The sequence below is a fragment of the Cydia amplana genome, chromosome 20 (genome assembly GCF_948474715.1).
Source record: "Cydia amplana chromosome 20, ilCydAmpl1.1, whole genome shotgun sequence".
NCBI lineage: Eukaryota > Metazoa > Arthropoda > Insecta > Lepidoptera > Tortricidae > Cydia > Cydia amplana.
This window is the reverse complement of record NC_086088.1, coordinates 10,042,276-10,058,460: the sequence shown is the minus strand read 5'-3', so window position 1 is coordinate 10,058,460 and position 16,185 is coordinate 10,042,276. Positions and strand designations below refer to the sequence as shown.

General features: G+C 35.5%; 1 protein-coding gene across 3 annotated transcripts in view; it reads left to right on the top strand.

Annotated features, from left to right (window-relative positions):
* Window positions 1-16,185, top strand: part of LOC134657443 (mushroom body large-type Kenyon cell-specific protein 1) — a 256,270-nt gene that overhangs the window by 140,190 nt on the left and 99,895 nt on the right. The window lies entirely within an intron of this gene.

Below are 16,185 nucleotides of genomic sequence, written 5' to 3'. Positions count from 1 at the left end.
CGCCATTTTTCCATCGTTTCTGTCGGGGCCATTTGACGTGAGAAAAGAATTGGACACAGACTATTTGAGCAATCATCATAATCATAGATAATAGTTGTTATGATGGATGATTTTTGCCAAATTGGAGGGGAAATTGTTTTTTTTTTCTGGAAAGAGCTAAAAATCCAATTTGCGTAGTTAAAAAAGAGGAGTTACTTATAGAAAATATAGCTATGGGATCTACCATACCCTTTCTTTTTATTAAATTCAGTGTATAAGTACATATTTGCTTTTCTCGATAGTGCTTAACTTAGCTTCAACTAAATAATAGTTGTTGACTAATTATTTATTTAAATCTAACTTGAAGTTCTAAATCTAAGTTTAAAATAAAAAGTTAAGTAGGTACCGCAAGAAATTAATAGATATATTATGTAGGCCTTTTAACAAAGACGCAACTCCCAAATAATAATTAGGTACATAATAGCAATTGTTTGAAAAAATATGTGGAGCATTATACTCAATAAAAAAAATGATGTCACATATTTTCTTCTTCCAAGACTGACGTAAATTTATTTAAAATAAATGTATGTAAAAAAGACCAAATTAATCAAAATAATTTAAATAATGAATACATACGCATTTAATATGCCATTTGACTCATTATAAATTTTGCAAATGTATTTCAACCTTGACTAATAGGGTCATTGCGCTAGTTTCCGTCCATGCTCTAGTTTTCGTCCACTTGACAGATTCCCAAATAATATATTTGATTTTTAATTTTCTACTTACGAAATATAATTTTTATGTAGATAGATATATTGTTTTGACGTTAAGGATTGCAATACGTACAAATGTGTGCAGCAATGTAGGTTTATATTCAAATTTAATTAAAAGAAAATTTCCTGGAAGAAAACTAGAGCTGGACGAAAACTAACGCACCTACCCTAGCTAATAAATGTCCACGAGAAACCGTCGCAAGGATCCGCGGAACCCAGTTTTGCTTAACAGACTTTTTGCGTGCGTAAAGCATGTTAACACGTTCACACAACCACGCCCCTGTGTGCGTGTGACGCACGCACACATACGCGCCCGAAGGACACGCGGCAATGTCGATGACCTCTGTTTTTTGCGAGCACGCTGCCGCACTGAGTACTCAGCCCATCGTGCATTGGTCCCTTCTTTTTTATTTTTTTTTATTCAAAGATCGTTCACCGACAGTCTTTAATATCTCTTTTTGTTCTCAAAGATCTCTTTTTTCAACCGATACTTTGATGTAAACCGTTTTGTTTATGTTACAGCAAGGATTGGCATTTCGAATTAATTCACTGTTTATTCCATTGGTAATTGAAATGGTTTTGTTTAATGATTTTTACACGTGTCCGTATAAGTAATTGAGTTTTTCTGAACTTTGCCCTAATTGCGAGTGAATAAGCATAATTTTAACTTTAAATAGCTTTTGAATAATTCACCTTAGTAACAATAGCACCAGTACAAATTATCCCTGCTAATACTTTTATTAATTTATTACTAATGCAAAAGTAACTGTGTCTGTCTGTTACCTCCTCAAACTGCTGAGTCGATTTAGATGAAATTTGGTATGGATATATTTTTTTATATATGGTACGGATATGTGTAGAGTATAAAAACAAAGGACGTAGACTAGTTTTTTTCACCTAAACATCATTAAATAAATAAATAAATATTAGGGGAAATCTTACACAGATCAACCTAGTCCCAAACAAAGCAAAGCTTGTACTATGAGTGCTAGGCGACATACTTATATAGATACATACATACTTATTACTAATATATGTACATAGAAAACACCCATGACTCAGGAACAAATATTTGTGTTCATCACACAAATAAATGCCCTTACCGGGATTCGAACCCAGGACCATCGGCTTCACAGGCAGGGCAGCCACTAGGCGATCGGTCGTCATCATCATTCTACATAGACAAAGTCGCGGGCAGCAGCTAGTATGTACCTTATGTTTTTATACCGTCATAAATTTGCAGCAGTTATTCTATGAACATATTATTATTGTTTCCTATTACCGACATGTTATTAGAGGCAGAGTTTAGTTGAGAGCATTAAAACTACGGTTCGGTACGATTAAGATTATGCGGCTACTAGTTACAAGACTAGTATGACCGGTGTTTTTATTCTGAATCGTTAGGTTTTATTAGTTTTATTACTTTATTCTGACGGACGCTAGTGCTAAAGCTAGTGTTAGGATTTATGTGTCTTGTAGATTATTTTACTAGAGTTATACCAAGAAAAGTCTGCAACGATTTTAGCACACGCAGTGCAAGTGTATTTATTTTAAACGTCAAGCTATGAAATTATGACGTATAAATATCACTTGCACTGCGTAGGTATGCTATCAAAAGCGTTGCAGACTTTTCTTGGTCTAACTCTAGATAAATGTAAGCTTGATACTTCTTATAATATCCTGTCCGTACTACTCTAACATCTTCTTATTCTCTAATTTTTTTTCATATTATACTTATAACTTTTTTTATTAACGAGTACAGAAATTACTTTAAAAGTATTTTAAATAGCACCTTATGTAAAATGAAGGATTTTTTTTATACCACATCTATGGCAAACTAGCATACGGCCCGCCTGATGATAAGCAGTCACCGTAGCCTAGGTATACCTTTGCCCAGCATTGGGACCTTAGAGGTTAATATATAAAATAAGTTAATAACCTCATATAAATGTATTATTTTCCATGATATCATTCAACAAAGTTATTTAAATTGCATATGAGTAATAAAGTAATAAATTATTACTTTATTCTGACGGACGCTAGTGCTAAAGCTAGTGTTAGGATTTATGTGTCTTGTAGATTATTTTACTAGAGTTATACCAAGAAAAGTCTGCAACGATTTTAGCACACGCAGTGCAAGTGTATTTATTTTAAACGTCAAGCTATGAAATTATGACGTATAAATATCACTTGCACTGCGTAGGTATGCTATCAAAAGCGTTGCAGACTTTTCTTGGTCTAACTCTAGATAAATGTAAGCTTGATACTTCTTATAATATCCTGTCCGTACTACTCTAACATCTTCTTATTCTCTAATTTTTTTTCATGTTATACTTATAACTTTTTTTATTAACGAGTACAGAAATTACTTTAAAAGTATTTTAAATAGCACCTTATGTAAAATGAAGGATTTTTTTTATACCACATCTATGGCAAACTAGCATACGGCACGCCTGATGATAAGCAGTCACCGTAGCCTAGGTATACCTTTGCCCAGCATTGGGACATTAGAGGTTAATATATAAAATAAGTTAATAACCTCATATAAATGTATTATTTTCCATGATATCATTCAACAAAGTTATTTAAATTGCATATGAGTAATATAGCAGGATATACAATTTTTATTGCGATAAATCAAAATAAATGCGCATGCGCTGGTTTCCTTTGTTTTTCTAAAATTACATTCCTTAAATGCTAAGAAGTATAACATAACTAGCGACCCGCCCCGGCTTCGCACGGGTTAACAAATTATACATAAACCTTTCTTTTGAACCACTCTTATCTATTTAAAAAAACCGCATTAAATCCGTTGCGTAGTTTTAAAGATCTAAGCATACATAGGGACAGACAAACAGCGGGAAGCGACTTTGTTTTATACTATATAGTGATATACAAACAAAGTTACTTTAATGAAGTAATTCTTAGAACAATAGAATTCATCAATCCGGGTAGTAATTTATAATTTTACTGAAATCGGAAAGTAAATCTAATAAATTAAGTAAGCAACAAGTGTAACACCTTGACATACATAAATTCAAACTGGTAAACTGCAACTATGTAACTTTACTAAAATATATTATATACCTAATGTTTGCTTATTAATGCCAGCTAAATTGTTTTAATACACTCTATGAACTATTTAACGATACCTAACTTATTCTGTCTATTAATAAATATTGATCTAAAAACACAACGTAGCAGTTTTTCGTTCGTAATTTGTCACGTCTATGTGCTATTAAATTCAACAATGTATTTAATAAGCTGATATTTAGCTACATTAGCTTTTTATACTTGTTATTATACGCTTTATGTCCATTACTCAGCGTTTTGCTTACTTGAAGTGTAATTTAAGAAAAGAAAACTTGTATACCTACTTAATAGGTACCTACCTAGGTTTTTCTTAATTTCTTGATCGTTAACTTGATCTGTTTAAGAGTACCTACTACTTTTGTAGGTATATGTTGGGTATTAGGTGTGTAAAATCTCTGCTTTAAACTTTTTTTTGTGTAGTACAATACACATCTATCACCTATGTGTTTACAAACAAACAAAACAAATGAAATAAAACATAAAAATCCCAACAGCCAATTCGCTACAGCCTCATTATACTATTACCCAACCTAGCCCAACATTCGGCACCCTACCTAACCTACCCCAACTTGTCTGTACCGTCTTAACTGGCTGAATACAAACCTTGTGGCAACGAGATAAGGTCTATCAACCGTCAAATGTTTTGTTCGTACTCCGTCTGAAGACGTCTGTGTGTGTTCCGTACGAACGTTCCTTTTTCGAATTTACCGAATTCGTTCTTTTTTAGTTTTAAAATGTGCCAGTTTGATATTGGGTTATTTATTGGTCAGGTATTGATTTTATAAACGTTTGTGGTATCATTGTATGTTGGCTGTTAGAGTCTGTGCGGAAAGAGAAGAGTTGTGGATTGGGATTGGGCCCCATACAATCCATGACTCTTCTATTTCCACACAGACTCTATTTGGCGTGTTTACACTTATATAGGTAAGGTATACAGGGTGGCCCATTTAGATCGGTCAGTATGGGAAAATCTGAAACTATAAGACATACGACGATCTCTTCTTAGGAACCATGTCATCGATTTTAGTAGCAAGAAAAACTGCATTCATACATTTAAAAAAATGTGTACTCAGTTCGGGAATCGAACCCGGACGTTTTGAAAAACAAAACTAAAATTATTTCTATTTAGATATCAATTGTGTAGGTCTTAAGCAGTAAATGTTACTATGAAACATAATGTCTGAAATGAATTAAATGCATTGTTTTCATATCTTTTAATTTATTTTAGTAAGTTTTCGAAATGACCACCATTTTTTTCATACATTTTACATATTTTTTTTAAAATGTATGAATGCAGTTTTTCTTGTTACTAAAATCGATGACATGGTTCCTAAGAAGAGATCGTCGTATGTCTTATAGTTTCAGATTTTCCCATACTGACCGATCTAAATGTGCCACCTTTTTTTGCAATGAAGTCTTAAAGGTTTCGTTGCCTAGTTATCGCAAAATGTTTGTTTGTAACCTGTATGTTTTCCTGTAAAATTTACTGGCATGTACTAATGACATGTGTGATAATTTACCAACTTATACAGAGACGAATTCGCGGGCAGAAGTGATAGCTGCTCAATTGAAAAGTTCCTCGAATAGTCGTCTTCGCCTTGAAATTTATGGAATATCGCAAAGATACCCGAAACGTGCGATTAGATATTTTTGACTGACAAGCCCGAAATTTTTTATTTACCGTTTGTAGAGCCGTTCTTTTCTCACCCATTTCAACTCAACTGTCAACCTTAATAAATTCTAAATTCGATTCAAATTCACTCCCAATTACATATAACCGACACAACACCAATAAAGAACCTAAAAACAATCGCTTATAAATACACTGTCCCCTCCTAACCGCGTCTGTGTGCGTACCGACCCATATTGCGCGCCGCTGTGTGCGTGCCCCACATAAATACAAATACAGATTAAGGGGACGTGGAGATTTTGTGGTAGGTTAAGATTTGAGAAAGTCACCGTTTAAATGAGAATGAAAGCGTTAAGGGTGTTAACAATGAAATATTTGAATGACAATAAGAATTTGAATTAAAGTCAATGGAGGGGTTACAGTAAATTTAAATAAAGCGAAATAGAACGAAGGATAACATAATTAATAAAGGATTTATTGTCATAAACATAATTGTAAGAAGGTATAGAGTTAGAGATAGTATTAGGCGTAAACTTTAAGTTATGCCTATGTAATAATAATAAAATAAAAAGCCAATATAATTGTTAGGCAGTTAATTTTAGTAAAAACAGTTTAATGTATTTGGTTTTTAAATTTCGAATGATACTACTTAGGTAGGTAGATATCTTAACTGAAATGGCTTTTAATACTTTTATATTTATTAAAATCAAAGTCAGAATAGGCAAATTTAGAATGATAAGAAAACTACATATTTACTAGTGGCTTACAGTAGTTTTATTTATTGCTGTATTTACAAGTATGTTACCGATATATTTTGCATAAAAAAAAATCTAATGTAAAAAATATCAACCCAAAAAACCCGACGGGCCCTTAACGTCAAAATCCGTATGCGTACACTACTTATGTGTGCGTGCCTTCTTCGCTCGGAATTTCAAGTTTGGAATCGGAATGAATGACGTCAGGTTACTGACCTATCGCAAGAGGTTTTTTAAATTTAGAACTTTTTCCTTTTGATCCGTTGTGGTAGGTCGATGTTGTTTTATTTGGTTTCAGTTTGAGCTGTGGAGGAGAATTTTATAACTTTTATAAGGTTGTAATGAGTATTTTAGCCTCTTTTGTATTTAGTTTGTTTGAATGAATTTGAACGTTGGATGGTTTGGGTTAGGTTAGGTTTCAAACGACGTACCTATGTTGTGATTGTTATAGTGTATGTTATTGTCTCGTATACTAATTCTACATAAACGTGTGATGAGAATGTATATAGTCAGCAAAGTTATTAGCGTTGCATCTCTGCATACAAGTTTAGGTACAGTCAGCAGCAATAGTTGCTAATCGGGCGAGGTGCTCATAATTATCTTGACACGACTTTATTGTTAAGAGAATAAGAGCGCGTCAAGGTAATCTTGAACACCTCGCCCGCTTAGCAACTTCTGCTGCTGACTGCTATGCTAATTGTTTTGCTGAATATACGTTATTTTAAATGCATTCTTTAGATGTTTGACGCTACTAAGTAACATAAATCTTATTAAATTGTACAACGGGACTTAATCGCGTTGTAATACAATTTAATAATGTGTAAAAATCGTGAAAGTTTAAATCAGTGTTGTGTAACATAAATCTTCCAAGTATTTATTCTAGATATATTTTTCTTCTATTAATTCATCTAAAAAGACGAATACCTACCTATAGGTATGTAAAAATCTCCTAATTTCTAAATAAATATTAGCTAACATGAGTGTTATAGTTATACAAGAGTCTCCCGTCAAATATACTTATCTAGCAAAATTAGAGGATATTAGGTATAATATTAAAAAGTTAAAAATCAACTTCCGGTTATTAAAAAAAAAAGCTTTTTCCTACAGGGTTCCGTAGCTTCCCCATCGTGTGAGCGAGACGGACGATGGGTTAGTGCGTGCGCTAGAGAGGGACAGATGCGGGGCGACGACCTCTAAAACAAATCGTAGGGAGGGTTCGAATCTTGGACCGTCAGAAGATTAAGTCATTAACTGTAATTATTATTATTAAAGGTTATTTCGTAATTATCGTGCGAAATAATGTTTTCGTTTACATAATAATAATACAATAGGGTATTTGACTAACTAGTCAAATCAGTTTCATTTTTCGAACTGTCAAAACGATTTTGCTACTATGGAATTTATATGAAACACTAGCATGTGACGTCACAATCAAATCAACTACTCTTTATAGTTTTATACGGGTTTTAAAATAGAAATTGTGTCTAAAAATAACAGCTGTCTACGTTTCTGTATTAATCTTCTGGTGCTTTATTTCAGGTATGGTGTAAAATAATCATTTTAAATACAGTCAAATACCCTATTGGGTCAAATTAAATTATTTTCGTTATCTTGTTTCTGACCATTCTGTCACGCTTGTATTTCTGTCTTATATCAAAGAAATAAAAAAAGTTGCGTGCTATTGTATGTCTTTTTAGCTGTAGATTATAAATATTATAATTCACACGAGAAAATAAAAAACGAAATTTACTGTAAATTAACTTTAACAACTAAGCTTGACTGGTAGAGAATGCCGTGTAGCATTAAGTCCGCCTTTTGTCACTGTATATTTTTGTATGTGCAATAAAGTTTAAATAAAAAATAATAAATAAATTTCACCCCATTTTCACCCCATACAAAAAGCTCGATCCACTCCGTCACATTTTTTGGGGACAAAAAACAAAACAACTAAATTTTGACCCAATTATAGACCTGGCAAACAAGTTTTGTCAGTAACTAGAATTAAAAAAAAACATGTCTCTTTTTGGAATTAACAAGAAAAAGACAGTAAGATTCTCTCTGCCCTTCTCTACTGACAACGACTCTTGTCAAACTAAAATTTAATTTGTACTAAGCAGAAACGATGCCGCAATGTTAAGAAATAAAATAAATGTGGAAATATTCACATTCTTCGGTGAGACTCGAACTCGTGACACCCGCCGCTCTCCCAACTGAGCTACTAAGCTTCAAACTTCAAACTTCAGCATTTATTCCGCAAATAGGCCACAAGGGCACTTTTACACGTCAAGTCAACATTGAATTTACTTACATAGACTTATCCACTGACATAGTGAAGTTGAAACAGTGAATTTTACCATTTTCCTTTATTACTTAGAGCACAATATACAGGGTGCCCAGTAATTAGTGGATAACCTTCTAACCACCGACAGAGCACCTTAGGCTGGTCCAAAAAATGCACTTATAGGTCTAGTAAAAGTTTCGTGGTTTTCGAGATAATCGAACTTTTCTGTCTTTTTTAATGGCTAGCTCCATACTTCACTTTAATCACAATCTAGGCGATCTATTCAATCTATTGACATTGAGCGACTTGCGACGGTGGCAGCGATAACCATAGGTTGGAGCGAGACACAGCGATCGGAGCTTTCGTTCCCACCTACGGTTGTCGCTTTATGGTGGCCACACAAAAAATTCCAATCAATTTTTTCTTAAAAAATTTCAATAAGTTTGATCGTTTGTGGTGAAAAAAATCACTTTAACCACAATCTAGGCCATATCTTTGTCTGTAAAGATGTAATTAGCGTGTGTGATACCATTTTAGAATCAGTATTAGATAAACTATTTTTAAGAAAGTTGGCCATTCTGTTCTCCATACATTTTTTTTTCACCACAAACGATCAAACTTATTGAAATTTTTTAAGAAAAAATTGATTGGAATTTTTTGTGTGAAATTACCTAATAATCAAATGGGCGACAAAACTTTTTTCATACCTATGTGTGCAATGGTCAAAAATCGTTGGTTCAAACCTCGGGCCTCGGTTGTGCAGTAAATCGTTCTCAAAGAAATACAACTTTTTTGCCAACCGTACTGATCTAGCGCACCCTAGGTCCTAGGTTGGCCTGAGCTAGGCTAAATGCCTAAAGCCCTTCGCACAATGGCATGTTCGGGACTTAAAAATGTAGAAAAATAATACTTAGACATTGAGTAAAACTAAAGCCTACCTAATTAAAATTAGGTAGGGTACCCTATGTCTCTTTTTTAATTTATATTATTGATGTTGTTTTATAACAAAAATAAGGGCCCAGATTTCAAATTATGCGATTTTAGGCTATTAGTGCCTACATTTTAACTTATTTGGGTCAGAACAAGCTTGCATTAGCAATGTCTATAATGACACTTCCTCACTTTGTTATATTCAAATCGGTGCAAAGTTAGCTGAGACGGACTCTATTGAAATGTGGTGACAGTTAACTTAGACGGATCAAATTATAATTTTTCGAATTCATTTCATACTGAGCAACTTTTACTATGGGACCAACTCCAAAATGGGAATAAAAAAACTTGGTGTTTCATACATTTTGGCAGATCAGATAGGCCTAGCCAACATTGCAATAATTGATAGAAAACGACATTCGAAACTTAAATAAGGAAATAGTCACGTGACTTCGTAGCATCTCTCATCTCGATATTTCTTTCTTTTTGATCGTCGTTTGTCCATGCATGATTGTCATCTTGGCTAGACCCCCAGAGGAGCTACCGCGAAAACCGAATTTCGCAACTTGCGGGCATTTTTCTCTGTCACTCTTACGACTTCATTGGAGTAAAAGAGAAAGATCCCCGCAATTTGCGAAATTCGGTTTTCGCGGTATTTCTGTAGGAGATATTGATAGCATGAAAGCGAACATGTCTATGACCCAATTATCAAAATGCCGGGCACCGTTACAAGTTCCATCGTGTCCCGGAATCCGGGAAATACCGGATTGTACCGGATTTCGTAAATCCGGAGACTCCGCTGCGTGGCACGCGCGGTGACGCTATGTGTGAAACACCTTATTCACACTTGAATGTGTAAGGGCACTTATGATTTGGATATAGTGTGTTTTAATTATAAAAGTCTAAGTACACATTTTTTGTGTGTTTGTGTACTTTCATCACCTGGCACTATATATCACTATATTCGAATTAAATACATAATTAGCTATTATTTCACACCAAACTCAGAGCTCTATAAATTGCACACCTTTAATTGATTCTACAACCCCTTTGCTGCCCATCCACTCTCACACCCACCGCTGAACAGCTGCCAGGCGCCCGGATTAATTAATAATGATAGTATGGCACACTAACTAGAGGGATTTCGTTGCTCTATAAATTGAATACCTATTTCCGTAGCTATAACGGCTCTTAGACTATAACTATTTTAACCTTTTCGACGCCGTGTCAAACACAAAAGCTGTCACGCTGACGCCACGTCACCGAAGTGTCAAAACTGAAATTGAACTTTATGCATATGCACGTAAGTCTATGTTGCTCTGTGGTCTGTGACCGATTAAGACGAAACAGGAGCTGAGATTTAAATATTTTAGGTAAATATACCCGTCTCGCTAACGAAAGCGGCTCCTAAAACTAGTGCGATAAGGACAAGGCGAAAAATCCTGCGTAAAAATCTCAAAAATCGAGGTTTCGTACTCGACTGTTTCCTCCTCCAAAACTTAACCAATCGTAACCAAATTTGGAAATCTAAATGATTATGAAATTATCTGTGTCGGACCGTTTTGCTTTTTTGGCTAATTGATATCAGTTTTGAATACCACGCCTCTCATTGCGGCATAGTCAATTAGGCCATTTTGGCCATTTTTGAAGGGCTCTAGCGCCTTAAAAAACAAAAATATCAAAATAAGCAAAACGGTCCGACACAGATATTGACAATATTAATCTGTGTTGAAAAAATCATTGCTCTAGCTTCAAAACCCACGGAGGAAAGAGTCGAGTACGTTTGTATGGAGAAATTACCACTCCTGTTGGCTCTTAATCGGTCTTTGGCGTTGAACCTACGGTACGGATATATCGGTAATTGGCGTCCAAGAGGTTAAAACGATATATTTTTTAAAATGTGTCCTTTCTGTTTATGTTTTTAATGTTTCTTTCTTTGTGTTTGTATCCCGAATCATACCCAAAGTTCTCTGTCATCTTACTCTGGTTTTTACCATTTTTACAAAAAAAATCGCTAAATCGTTCGCACAACTTGGGAATAGCAGGCAATTTAAGGTAACAAGGCAATTTAAATGCAACCTTGCGCCGGCGCGTTAGGACTGGTTTTCCTTTATGGCGAGCTGAAATCGATGAGGTTGAGCGTTATGCATGAGCATAAGCTCTGTTTTTATATTTCATATGCGTAATGGACAATTCGATTGCCCAATTTACTATTGTAATATCTGGGCGACCGAGCTTTGCTCGGTAAACATACAAAAACTCGAAAATAAGCGTTTTCCCAGAGATAAGACCTAGCTAGATCGATTTTTTGCCCCCGAAAACCCCCATATACCAAATTTCATCGAAATCGTTAGAGCCGTTTCCGAGATCGCCGAAATATATATGTAAATAAATAAATACATAAACAAACAAGAATTGCTCGTTTAAAGGTATAAGATAAGATATACGGTAAAGGTATTTAATTTCAGTGCAGTCAAGTGTAAAATATGGGTGCACCATCATTCATACTCAAAAATATGTCCCATAGCAGGCGTGGCTCACTCCGCGATTTCGTAGCGTCGCTATAAGTATGCGGCCCACACCAATTTTGGTGTCTGGCCATAGTAGTAGCCACCTAGCGGCCATATCTGTCGTAATAGACGCGTTTTGTTAGAGTGAATCTTCTGTACACCTAGGTAGTACTATTATTTATTCTGTCCCCATAGTTCTTATGTCAGATAATTAAAAACTATGGGACATATTTTTGAGTAAGTTGTATGCACCATATTTTTACACTTAACCACAGATGATATAATACCATTTCGTATCTCGTTCTTGTCAAGTGTGTTGATTTAAAACTTTCACTGCCAGCGACGAGCTATGAGCGTAGCTAGGGTTTTCACGACGGATCCGAAATGTATGGGAAGATCCTCGGATCCGGATCCAGATCCGGATAATTTCATACATTCCGGATCCGGATTGCAAACCTTAAGCGTGTTTCTATATGGAGCCAACTTTGCCTGTTTTTTAGGGTTCCGTACCTCAAAAGGAAAAAACGGAACCCTCTTATAGGATATTGTTAAAAATTGTGTAATGTACGGAACCCTTGGAACGCGAGTCCGACTCGCACTTGGCCGGTTTTTTCTTATTTTTAACCTTGTAGCTAAATATCGTTTACGTCTTAAATTAGGCAAGCTAACGGGAATCAAGTGCTAGTTGAGAAGCTGATTGGGACGCCACTGATACACAGTAATCTAAAACCAATTTTCAAAACCGAAAACCAATTCCTAACTAATTAATTCCGTTATAAAAACCCAATTTTCATTTTCTTGGCGCTGCACTCCGCCGGGGGTTCCTCAATCGATCGCGCCGCTTTGCAAAACAAAGGCCAAGTCCTGGAAAAAGTCCCAATTAGGTTTTTCTTTGCCTCCGCGCTGGAGGGAGTTGGGGTCGGGCCCCACTGACAGCGGGGAGAGGGAAACCGGTTTATACAATTAACCGGTTTGTAAAGTGTCATTCTATGGAACTTGCTAACTATGTAAACAAAAGTCACTAGTAGGTAAATTCATCATTCAGAGACAATTTCAATATGGCGGTTTGTTTTCATAGTTAGCAAGTTCCATAGAATGACAATTTACTTTAGGTTAATCTTTTTTTAATACTACGTCGGTGGCAAACAAGCATACGGCCCGTCTGATGGTAAGCAGTCTCCTTAGCCAGTGGTTGCCTGCAACTCCAGGAGTATTAGGGGGTGTAAGGTCTAGATCTGGAATGACATCCGCTGTGCTGTGCCCTACCACACAAAACACAAAGCGAGATGACATTGCCACATGGTACCTCCAACTAAGGAAACAAATCAAATTATTATATGAAAATATTTTACCACAGACTTGTCACATGCATCAGCAGTTTCTTTTTTTTCACATGGTACCTATTAAAAAAATTAAGTATTATTTCATAAACAGTAAAAAACGGTTCAGGCTTTCTGAAAATTTTAAGGTTCTAAGTAATTTATCATCATTACTGGTGAATTTCCAATATGATTTGGAACTCTAGTAGCTGTTTAAGAAGTGTAGTACTCTTACGGTAGATGTCGCTATGAGCCTCCCTAGGGCTCATATATGGTGGAAATATTCACTGAATTGGGTACGGTCTTGGTAGCTCAGATGGAAGAGCACTGTACTAGTGATCCAGTGGTCGTGGGTTCAAGTCCCACCCAAGACAGTGAATTTTTCCACTTTTAATTTATTTCGAAGCTTAATAGCATCGTTCGCAGACGTTTCTGCTTAATACAAAATTAATTTAATTTATTATATTTTCTATTTCCAAATTAAATCAAACGTTAAGTGTAACAAATGCTAACAATTTTGGTACAGGCCCAAAATTACCTAGGGGACGGTTTTGGTTCATAGACATACTCGTAATATGCAGGTGGATTCGATAAATAGGTGAACGGTAAGAACAATATCAAAGACTCAGGACTGAAGAATTTCAGATCAGAGAGTTGTGAAGCAATTTCTTACTTTTTACGTCATATAACAATATTATGCCATTCACCGATTTTTTCATGACGAAATGTAATTATGTGGGTAGCCATTTTAATGCCAATCGATTCCATTTCTATAATTAGTTCCATTTATCTGATGCGTCTGATGCGTAATGGTGATTTTGACACTGAAATAAGCAAATTAAATATGAGTTTCACGGTCCCCGCTGGTATTGGGGCCCCACCCGGATCCCAAAGAGTTTTATTGCTCTGTCCGAAGGAAGCAATTTCGTAGATCCGACTTTTAACGAAAAAGTTCATTCTTCTTACACTACTTACTCCTTAGTGTGTTTAGGGTTCACGTTTATACGAGTGTATAAGTATCTTATACTTCAATTATAAAAACCATTTCTTGGTCGCTTTCTGTATAAACAGAGAAGTTAATGAGTAAAGAATACAGCACACGTTGAGTTCTCTGCTTGTTGGACAAAATTGGAGAAAATTGGACTTGTTGGACATAAAAAAGCAGTCACACGCACAAAGATCAATGCTTGAAAACAAACAAACAACACAAATTTTTGAAGTGAAAACTTCTTTAGCGGCGCTGGGCACTTTTTGAGGTGGAGAAAAAATGATAAACTCGAGACAGCGTAAGGCGATCACGTGACCGTAAGCCCCGTAAGGCGATCACGTGACCGTAAGCCCCGTAAGGTGCTTACTCATAATTTAAATGGCATTTAAATCAATAAAGAAAAACTCAGTGTTATTTAACATTTATGTTGCGGACTTCTTTTCAAGACTCTTTACCTATGTTCAAATAATTTGACGTTCTCATGGCAATAAACATGTACATGAAGCATATGTAAATAAACATGTAAATGAAAAAGTGTGATCTTATTTGAGAATGATAATTAATATATAATAAATAAATAGAATACCTCCGCTAAACGTATGTATCGTGTTACCGGGCGTCGGTAACATAGTGAGGTGAGTTTTCACTTCTAACGGCACTCCCGGAGTGCAACCGTTGTTGCTTTTTTTTCCTAGCCTATCTGAGTATCCCACTTAGGGTTTGCTCCCGGTACTGAGTTGAGTTTGAATTCCCGGGAATTCCCGGTTCTCGCCATACAAACTCAGTACCGGGAGCAAACCCTAATCCCACTGCTGGGCTTAAAGGCCTCTTCCCTTGATTTCCACGAAAATTTCCAATAAATACTACAAAAATTTACTTATTTTAATTGGATTAGGTTAGTCAATATTTAGTAGGTAATTAGGTATAATTTCCAGTAATAAATTTTGAGAGATTAAACATCCTCAGTATTTATATAGCTCGTTCGTTCGTTCATCATATATAAGTAAGTACATATTAGGTAAGTATCTTAAATATAAATGATATGTTTTCTTAATTATATGGTTGATTAAAAAAATACGCTGCTATTAAAGCCCAACCTTATCCCAGAGTTTTATCCGAGACAAATTATTTTATATTTTTCAAGCTTTTTTCTAGAACTTAGTGGAAATATGATGCCGCTTAAAACGATACTACGCTAGCACAGTTTTTGTGGAACATCACTTCACTACTCACAGTACTCACTACATAGTATAAAACAAAGTCGCTTCCCGCTGTCTTTCTGTCCATATGTATGCTTAGATCTTTAAAACTACGCAACGGATTTTGATACGGTTTTTTTAATAGATAGAGTGATTCAAGAAGAAGGTTTATGTATAATTTGTTAACCCGTGCCAAGCCGGGGCGGGTTGCTAGTACTAAACTAAAATGGAGTTAGATGGAACATGTTGTCAGGCAGAGTTTATAGCAGGTAGCCCAAAATGTCAACGGAATAGTGGCCAATTTAGGACGTAAGGAGCGTCTGGCGACCATTAGATCGTTGGGTGGACGATATTCGGAAGATTGCGGGTCACTTTCTGGGGGGCTACCGATTAAGATTATGCGGCTACTAGTTACAAGACTAGTATGGCCGGTGTTTTTATTCTGAATCGTTAGGTTTTATTACTTTATTCTGACGGATAAAAAGCTAGTGTTAGGATTTATGTCTCTTGTAGTACAGATTATTTTACTAGAGTTAGACCAAGAAAAGTCAGAGGGGCTACCGCGAAAACCGAAATTCGCAAATTGCGGGGATCTTTCTCTTTTACTCCAATGAAGGCTTAATTAGAGTGAAAGACAAAAATGCCCGCAATTTCCGAACTTCGATTTTCGCGGTTATAGTCCTGAATGTAATTACCTAGCACAAGACCGGGACAAGGGCTCAAAG